Source organism: Onychomys torridus, chromosome 15 (assembly GCF_903995425.1).
Source record: "Onychomys torridus chromosome 15, mOncTor1.1, whole genome shotgun sequence".
NCBI lineage: Eukaryota > Metazoa > Chordata > Mammalia > Rodentia > Cricetidae > Onychomys > Onychomys torridus.
This window is the reverse complement of record NC_050457.1, coordinates 623,112-633,553: the sequence shown is the minus strand read 5'-3', so window position 1 is coordinate 633,553 and position 10,442 is coordinate 623,112.

Sequence of the window (10,442 nt, the reverse complement as noted above, 5' to 3'; positions counted from 1 at the left end):
AAAGTGTTACTTCCTGCTGGCAATAATTGAGTCACCCACTGGACCTTAATATAAGATAGTGAGGCAGGACAGTTTTTAAGCAAGGATGCTTTGCTACTCTAAGTAAAAGCAGAGTTCTAGTAGATACTTGATACAAGACAGACAATGACAGCCTGCATCCTTCTCTCTCCTGAATATGTCTTGTTTTGAAATGAGATACCCGACTTTAGCAATATGAGATGCCCTTGAAGAATAAAGTGGGATGATACCTGTCTCTAAAACCTCAGCTTACAGAAAATAGTGTGGTGGATTGATGATAATGCTTTGTCTATACTGGTGTAGATGCTTATTCTCATTGTGGATTCCTTTCCTGCACATACTGCTTCTGCCAAAACTACCATCTGTGGACTTAGAGAATGCCTTATTCATCATCACAGTATTCACACAGTATTGCTTCTGACCAAGGAACTCACTTCACATCCAGATAAATGTGGCAGTCTTACCATGTCCCACCATCTTGAAGCATCTGGCCTAACAGAATGATAGACTGCCCTTTTGAAGATACAGTTACAGAGCCAATTAGAGGGCATAGCCTGAAGTGGTGGGGCCAGAAGATAACAAGTTTAAAGCCAGTCTGGGCTGAACATTTTAAGATATCCTGAAGAGGCAGAGGAAGCTCATCTGTGGCGCCACTTCACAGAGGGCTTACCACTCATGGCCCTCTGGGAAGCTTCTGAGACTAGGGCCTCCCACAACCCTAATCCAGCCTCTCCTTGAGCTGGTAGGCAAGTGTCCAGAGAGCAGGGCCCTCTGTCTATTTAGTTTCCCAATTCATCTTATGAAACAGTCAAGAAAGAAACATAAGATCACAATGCAGGAAAAGAATAAATGGATGGAAGTTACATCTGCTCCCTCCCTATTCTTGTTTGACACAGTTTTATCTGCTAGTCACCAAATGTTCTTCTGCATTTTTCCATTTTTCCAAAGGAAGAAGTAGCAAAAATTGAGTCCAGGTAGAGTTACTCACTTCCTAAAGGTAATGGTAACTTGAAAAACAGAAAGAAACTAAATGTTTTGCTTTTACTTTAAAGTCATTGGGTGGTGTTTTTATGCATTCCAGTTACACTCATCTATTCATTAATTCTATTTAAGAAGCATGCCTGTTCTCACAGTACTTTATACCCCTGGCTTTGTATTAATTACTAAGAATGCAAACATACCTGAGAAACTCTTCTTTCCTTACAGAGTTTAAGAGGAAGTGTCTGACAGCTTACCTTTACTTCATGTTTGGCAGTTCTTCAAGCACATAAGCATTTTAACAAAGTCTCATGGGCATTAAAGTAGATATTTATAGTTATATTTGAAATGGAAGCAACTGAGGTTCACAGAGTTCAAATGGACTATTGAGAGTGTACAAAAATGACTAGTAGAGAGAGTTAGATGTTCTTTTTCAATAAACTTAACATTGTAATGTGATGAGTTATTTATACATGACATTTTATTGTAAGAACATTAGATGAAGTTTGATGTCTATATTCTAGCATCCTTTTGTAATCATAATGTTCTGACCTAGATTCCTGACACATAGGTAGTTTATCTGGGTTGATTCATACATTGCAGACCAAAACTATTGATAAAATGGAATCAAAACAGCTGCCAGTTTGTTGGTTGTTAAGCCAATTTCATAGCTAAATTATAGTGGTGTCAGAATGAATAGAGCCTGCCATTTGTGATTTGACTTCTGCCATTTGACAATTATTGTGGACTTGAAAACATAAGGGCCATTGGGACATGTGTATTTCAAAGCATCTTTCCAGGCATGGCTAAAGGATTGCTTTAGAAAATAAGATCCCTTCTTCTTCTTCCTCTCCTCCTGATCCTTGTTTCCTGACAACCTTTTTTTTTTTTTTTTAATCTTAGTAGATTTTGTGGTAGCCCTTAACTCTTAGTAAAGGCTGCTACAAATGGGTCTGTCTAATCTATCCAGAGCTAGTTCAGGAAATATGGATGCAACCAAATAGTGGCTCATACTTGTTTCTCCTCACTGAGAAAGTAAAATGCAACTGGACAATGGTTATAAAACCTCATAGGCATTAACCTGAAACAATGAGTTTGTCATATGGGTACCCAGAACGATGAAACCCTAGGGGTGAGACCTGGTAATTCTGATGTGCTGCTAGAATTGATAATTGCTAGAAATTTCTGTTTCTATCAGAAAGTAAGGTAACATAGTTAAGTTAATCATTACTATGTACTGAATGGCTAATAGAATTATCCATATTTTCTAAATCAGTGCCAACTGGAGATTCTGGTTAGTCTGGAAAAATGTAATGAAGCCTTCCTCATGTAGCTTATACTTGCTGGGTGGTCCTTTGAACCCAGCCTCCTGAAGTCATGTCCAGAACCACAGACACACATCACTGGATAGATTATTTATGAAACCAAAGTTTATAAGAATGTAAACACATTTGATTGTCCATAATTTTGATGGTCATTCATCTTTGTCTTTTTATTATTAGAGCTATACAATACCAGCAAAAGTAAAACAGAAACCCTAAACTATTAGCATGACATTAGAGAGTTGGAAGCCTTATTTTTTAAAAAAGCTACTATAAAAGCAGCTGGTAGTCAAATTACCCAAATATCTCACAGATATTTCTAGTGATAGTTTCCTCATTATTTAAATTTTCTTTTACCCTCAATATTTATAAATTTATCATTGGAATGCCTTTATTAAGAAATAATGCCCGTTGAATACATTTGTCAAATCCTTCTGCATAAGGTGGACAAGGGGGTCAAACATAGCAGAATTCATATCCTGATTGTGATCCTTACCAACTGCATGAATTTCCTGTCTTTCAAACTCATTGTGGAATTTTAAAGAGATACTGTGTATGAAACATACAGCCTGAGAGAGGACCTAGCATACAAGCACTGAAGTACTTCTACTATTGTTGCACAAGTCTTTGAATTAAAAAAAAAGATAGAAGGAAAATAAATACTTGCTGCATGTAGGCAGAAGTTTCTCTCCTTCCTGCCTGTTCCCAAATGTCCAGCAGCTGCTTCCCAAATAATTGGCCCAGAGGCTTAATATTATTTATAAATGCTCAGCTTGTAGTTCAGGCTTATTACTAACTAGCTCTTAAACTTAAATTAACCCATAGTTCTTATCTATGTTTAGTCATGTGACTTGGTACCTTTTTCAGTCCACCATTCTCTTCTTGCTTCCTCTGTGTCTGGCTGGTGACTCCTTACTGTGCCCTTCCTCTTCCCAGAATTCTCCTAGTCTAGTTGCCTTGCCTATAGTTCCTGCCTGCCTACTGGCCAATCAGCATTTTGTTAAACCAATTCGAGTGACAAATCTTTACAGTGTACAAGAGCATTACCCCACAGCATTTCCCCTTTTTGTCTAATTAAAAAGGAAGGTTTTAACTTTAACATAGCAATATTATATTATATAAAACAAACTTATTAAATAAGAATTACAGTAACACTATCTAATCCATTTGCTTTTGGCAACATTAGAGAAAATACCTATCTATCTTATCTTGGTGAGTTTTGTATCTAATGTACTTTCTATTTTAATTAGGGAAAACTATTTAGTCTTCAACTCTATCAAAGACCCCAGAAGGGTGAAATGTTACCTAATGACGGGAACCTCAATACAGGGGCATGCAAGAGGCCCCCTGAGGTGTTTCCCAATGGCAAAGGGTTAGCTTTTCTGTCCCTGGTTGATCAACGTTCATTAGTCCAATGCCTGCCTTTACCACACCTGCATAATCCAGAAGGGAGGGGGATTCTGTTGGGATTATTAGCAAAAAATTGTTTCTAGGGAGTGCCCTGTTTATAGTCCCTTTTTAGGTGACCTTGTTTACTGTGTTGAAACCTTTGACATTTAGATTTTTCTTCAAACCTCTGGAGATCACCTCCCCTTTATCATGATTATGAGATTCAATATTGATTGTATCTCAGATCTATGCCTCCTAGGGTGCTTCTCTTGCCTTTAATGGCCTAATTATCCCTTTGCATTGTGCATTAGCATTTTCAAAAGCCAGAGATTCAATCATTATTTGTCTAGCTTCTGAATTTGGCATCATTCTTTTTACTGCTGAAGTCAATTTTTGTAAGAAATCAGTGAAGGTTTCTTTGGGGCCCTGTATGGCTGACGTAAATGACTCAATTTTCTTTCCTACTTCTTCAATTCTGTCCCAAGCATTTAAGGATGCCACTTGGCATAAAGCCAGGGTGTAGTCATCATATAAAGATTGCCTTTCTGCTTTAGCATAATTTTCCTCTCCAAGAATTTGGTGTTGGGAAATTTCTAGACCTCTAGCCCAACTTCATTGCTCAATGATCTTAGCCGCATTTTTCAACCAGGTCCTACATTATAATTGAGGACCAGGCTCCAAGACTGCTATAACCAAGTCCCTCCAGTTTTGAGGGAAAATTCTATTACAAGTTGACCATAAGTTTAACATATGCTTCACAGAAGGTAAATGCATGCCATATGAGACTACCACTTCCTTGAGTCTCCTAAAATCTAACATTTGCACAGGAGTTCATACCGATCTTATACAGCCTTGAAGATATCTATCATTTGACATTTATCCAGTTATAATTTATCCAGTCATAAAGTTACTGGATAAATTAAGGTTGTTTGTTTGAAAACCTTAAGCTGTTCCTCTTTAACCTTATAATACAATGTGAGTTTGGTTCTCTTTTAAATTGTTCTGTCTGGGTCTGAATATCTCTATGATCTGTTTTTAACAAGTTTTTCTAAAAGTTATTTTTGGCACTCATATTGACTAACTTTTTTAATGATAAAAAATGATAAAAAATATTTATAATAGACATTACATAAATCTCATCTACATTAATTATCTTCTCATTTAATTGCTCCATTTTCAAATAGTCTGCATATTATCAAACAGATGCCTACCTCCCTCCATTGTAATAATATTTTCCCCTTTTTTTGGAGTTGAGGACTGAACCCAGGGCCTTGCATTTACTAGGCAAGCTCTCCACCACTAAGATAAATCCCCAACCCTGTATTTCCCATTTTTTAATGTTGGAAAAAAACTCTCTCTGTCTTTTTTAAAACTAATTACCCCCTTTAAGAAATCTCAATTGACTCACCAAATCTGCTGACAATGATGATTCAGATGACTGTGAAGTGAGGCAGCTGCCTAGTGTGGCAGCAGCCTGAGGGAGGGGGTCCAGGGAAAGCCACAACCCAACAGGAGAGAAGAAGCAGAGCCAGCTATCTGCATGGGAGACCTCTGTGTAAGCAGCTAAATCCTGTGGTTCGTGGAGCCCAAAAACCTGTGGAATCTGCTGCAGAGAGGCTACAACAGAAAAAAATCCCAAACTCCCTCAGAGAGCTTGAGAAAGAAAAGAAAAATCTAGCCAGAGGGATAGTGACTCCAGCTGCATGTAGCTCCAGCCTGAGCTTGTGGCTGTGAAGCTACAGGCAAGCAGCACTTTTGTGAATTCATGCCCCACATTGGGCACCAAATATAGAATGAATCCTAATTAGCCTTATTAATAAAAACCTGGAGTCAGATATCAGGGTGGAAGATGAAAGATTAGAGATGCAGAGCAGCAGCCACTAGTTCTTAGTTCTATGCAGTCTTCAGCCAAAAGGGCTGAGCTTTTCTTCCCTCTCACATTACATTCCTGCTGTAGGATGTCTTTCTGTATGTTGTGAATATGTGTTGCTCTGATTGGTTGATAAATGAAGATGCTTGGCCTATGGAAAGGCATCTTAGACACAGGTGGGAAATCCAGGAGAGAGACAGGAAGAGAAAGGAGAGACAGAGGAGATGCCATCCTACAATCCAGAGAGCAGCATGTAATGGCACACAGGCAACCCCTTGGAACATGTGGTGATATATAGTTTAATAGAAATGAGCTGAGTTTAGTTATAAGAGCTAGCTAGCAAGAAGCCTGAGCCATTGGGCCATGGTCATACACTTTGTAATCAATTTAATCCTCTGTATATTTATTTGGGTCTGAGTGACTGCAGTGCCAGGTGGAACAGAAGAAAACTTCTGACTATATTTAGCAGCCCAATGTGTTGGCTTGAGTTTCCACATAGAACCTGAGAGAACTTAAAAAGAGATTCTAAAATTGAGCTAAGAACATCTTTCTACTTCATTTCTCATGTGGACCAAGATATAGAGACACCAATGTAACAAGATACCGTTGCATGTGAACTTGAGCTACAGTATGGCAGGTTCACAGTGTGTGGGCTTGAGTGTAGCATGGCAGATTCCTGCAGCAGTACACAGTGGTATCTTGGAGCTCACTGCATGGTGAATTTAGCTTTTGCTAGTAAGACAAAAAATTCTGGGCTACACACTGCTGGATGGAGGCATGGACCCAATGCATCACAAAGTCTGTGGAGAGCATGGATCTCAGAACTGTTGGTATAAGTACCACCACCATATTGGTAAGCTGACGTGAGAAGAATCAGCAGCGAGGCTGCCATGTTGATCCTAGCCATGCAGTTTAGCAGTTTAAAATCTCTCCTTGTCAGAGAAGGATTATAGATTCACAATGAGCCAGATTCAGATAAAATAAAACTCTAAAAGGTTTACAGTGTGTGTAAAAATGTACATAGGCTTGGAAGTGAAAGAAAAAGGAATATATATGGGTATATAAAATAGTTTTAAAAAATAGTCTTTAAAGAGATTAAAAGTAATAAAAAAAATAAGCCATGTAAAGATGAAAATCACACACAGAGTCTGGACTATATTGTCTTTAGGATTTTTAACTGCAGAAAGACATTTGATTATAAAGGTTGCTCAGTTAAACTAGTATATATATATATATATATATATATATATATATATATATATATATGTGTGTGTGTGTGTGTGTGTGTGTGTATTAAGGTATTAAAGGTATCTTGACTTCAAAATTTATGTCTAAGGATACATTGCTTTGGAAAAGAGGCTCTGCTTTTGTTTCCACAGAAGATGAGAACCTGTAGATTGCTTCCAGGCTAATATGGTTTGAACAGCAAGACCTCCTGAAAGGTCTCCAATGACACTATGGACCAGATGATCCAACATCCAGAACAGCTTAAAGGTAACTGGCTCAGACAACACAGCATCACAGACTACTCCAGTCAGGACTTGACCATAATTCTTAATTTTCTCAGGATCCCCATTAGATTACTAGTGCCCTCAACCAGCATGAAGTAGTATGAGAAGCTATGCCCAAATTCCCAAAATATTGTTTATAAATGTTTATTTTTATTTAAAGGGGGCTGATTATAAATATGATCTCTTTCTAAAAAAGAAAAGGGGATAATATAGATATGATAAAATAATAGAGTAGATTATTAAACCTACTTTTAAAGAGTAATAACTTGTTTAAAATGTTTTACATTGCTATAGATTTTCGTTTATTACAATTTTAAAGTTAATTTGTTATACTGTATATATATATATATATATATATATATATATATATATATATATATATTATACTCTCATTTAAGGTACTATGTTTATGTAACTCATTTAAATTATAATGGATAATTAAAAATACAGATTAATAATTAGTCTTCTATGACAGTCAAACTTAGTTATGTCAGTTAAGTTTTCTAGGTATACATAGATGTATTCCAATTAGGTAGTGTAGATGTAACCGGCTTGTTAAATAAGAAACACAGAACCAATTGCAGAGTTAAAAACCACAAGGTCAGAGCAAGAGCGGAAAACCTTACCCTTCACTGCTTCTGCTGTTCTTCCTCTCCACAAGAGAGCTAACTCTGTGTGTCCTATCTTTTTTATAGATTTTCTGTTCTGTTTTCTCATTGGTTGTAAACCCAGCCACATGACCTCCTTGTCACTGCCTGTTTGTACAGACCTCCAGGTCTTCTATGGTTGAGATTAAAGGCATGTGTCTGCCTTGCTGGCTGTGTCCTTGAACACACAGAGATCTACCTAGCTCTGCCTCCCAAGTGCTGGGATTAAAGGCATGAATCACTACCACTCAGCTTCTGCTCTGGCTTGCTCTGACCTCAAGGCAACTTTATTAACATACAAATAAAATCACATTTCAATACAAATAAAATATTACTATAAGGTAGGTAATCTTCAAACACTTCAAAAACCTACAGAATATGGCATTTAAAATGTTTTAAAAACTTAGACTGTCTGGACAGTGAGACACGTCTGCTCCTGGCAGCACTGATTTACTTCAAAGAGAAAGATAGGCATTGAAGACACTCCATATGGAGTTTATCTTCTTCTTGGCAAAGTTAGCTACTTGGGCAAGAAACTGTTCTTGCCTGGACTGCTTGATAAAATGTATTGACTGGATATGTAGGACCCATGGAAAAATGACAACTGAATTTGTGAAAAACAAGGCAAAATGGTCCTTCAGGTTCCTGCTGAGCAGAGGAGACTACCAGGCATTCTACAGGACATGGAGAAGCAACTGAGAGATTCTAGACCTATAGGCAAAAGATGGATGCCCCAACATTACAGACGAACTTTCAGTGACTGTCCAGGCAACCAGCTTTCTCTGTCATTTCCAGAAATTTGAAAGTTGCTTACAATGCATTTCCTGTTTACTTAGGTAATGTTATATCCTTCTAAGGTCTTTGATGTAGTTGAAGACTAGATAGTTATAATTTTCCTTGGCTATGATAAAAGATAAATTAGATATAAAACTTTAGAGTCACAAATATAGGATAGATGATAAAATATTTTCCTTAAATTTGCAAAATACAAATAGACTAGATATTGTAACTGTAATTCTTGCTTGATAACTGTTCTATTTTATGTAATTTTACTATGTTAAAGTTAAAACCTTCCTCTTTGATTAGACATAAAAGGGGAAATGCTGTGGGATAATGCTTTTTTTACACTGGTTTAATAAAATGCTGATTCCAGTAGCCAGGCAGGAATTATAGGTGGGGTGAGCAGATGAGAAGAATTCTGGGAAGAGGAAAGCCTGAATCAGGAATTGCCATCCAGACACAGAGGAAGCAAGATGTGAAGGCAAAACTGAGAAAAGATGCCAAGTCACATGGCTAAACAGAGATAAAAATTATGGGTTAATTTAAGTGTAAAAGCTAGTCAGTGATAGGCTGAGCTAATGGCTGAGCAGTTAAAATTAATATAAACTTCTGTGTATTTACTTGAGTCTGAGTGGCTGCAGGACCAGGTGGGACACAGGAAAACTTCCAGCTACATATTCCTTTCTCCATCCAGCCTCCACTTCCTGTCTCAACCTCCCTAGTGCTGAGATTAGGCATGTATGCCTTCCAAGTATTGGGAGCAAAGGCATGAGATCCCAAGTGCTGGGATTAAAGGTGTGTGCCACTACTTCCTGGCCTCCATGGCTAACTAGTGTCTGGCTTTGCCCTCTGATCTTCAGGCAAGCTTTATTTGTTAGATCATACACAAAATATCACCACAGCTGTGAAGATTAAGAAAATTTTAATGGAAAATTGCTTTATCCCTATTTATTAAATATAATAATCCAAATATCGGGAATACAAAGTCATCAAATATGATGTATCACATTTTGTTTCAAACAAATATCCTCCAAATTCTTCCATTTTGATATGATCATGTAAGTGACACTGTGTCTGTCTCTAGCCAGGGAATCGACATGTAATCCAGAGGAGGGAAATCCTCTGCTTTCTGGAAGGTATAGGCATTCCTTGGGAACAGAGTGAATGTAATCAAAGTGAAGGGGTGCAGCAAAGTCTCAATTCTTAAAACACAAGCTCTAGTGTTGTAGAATATTATTTTAAGGTATGTTACATTTGTTTATCCTCTGGAACCTTTGTTTTAGTGATGCAAAGATGTGTTACATTCTTTTATGCCACATTTGTTTAATGCTGTGAAATTGTGTTACCTTGCCTGTCTAAAATACCTGATGGTTTAGTAAAGAGCTAAATGGCCAATAGCAAGGCAGGAGAAAGGATGTGTGGGGCTGGCAGGCAGAGAGAATAAATAGAAGGAGAAATCTGGGAGTAAAAGAAGAAGAAGCAAGGGAACAAGGAGGGGAGGATGCTAGGGGCCAGCCACCCAGCCACCCAGCCACCCAGCCACCCAGCCACCCAGCCACCCAGCCACCCAGCCACCCAGCCACCCAGCCATCCAGCAATCCAGCCACCCAGCCACCCAGCCATCCAGCAACCCAGCCATCCAGCAACCCAGCCACCCAGCCACCCAGCCATCCAGCAACCCAGCAACCCAGCCACCCAGCAACCCAGCCAGCCACAGAGTAGAAGTTAAAGTAAGATATACAGAAGTAAGAGAAAGATAAAAGCCCAGAGCAAAAGGTAGATGGGATAATTTAAAGTTAAGAAAAGCTGGCTAGGAACAAGCCAAGATAAAGCCAGTCATTTATAAGTAATAATAAGTCTCAATGTATGTGATTTATTTGGCAGCTGGGTGATGGGCCCCCCAAAAGAACAAAACCAACCAACAACA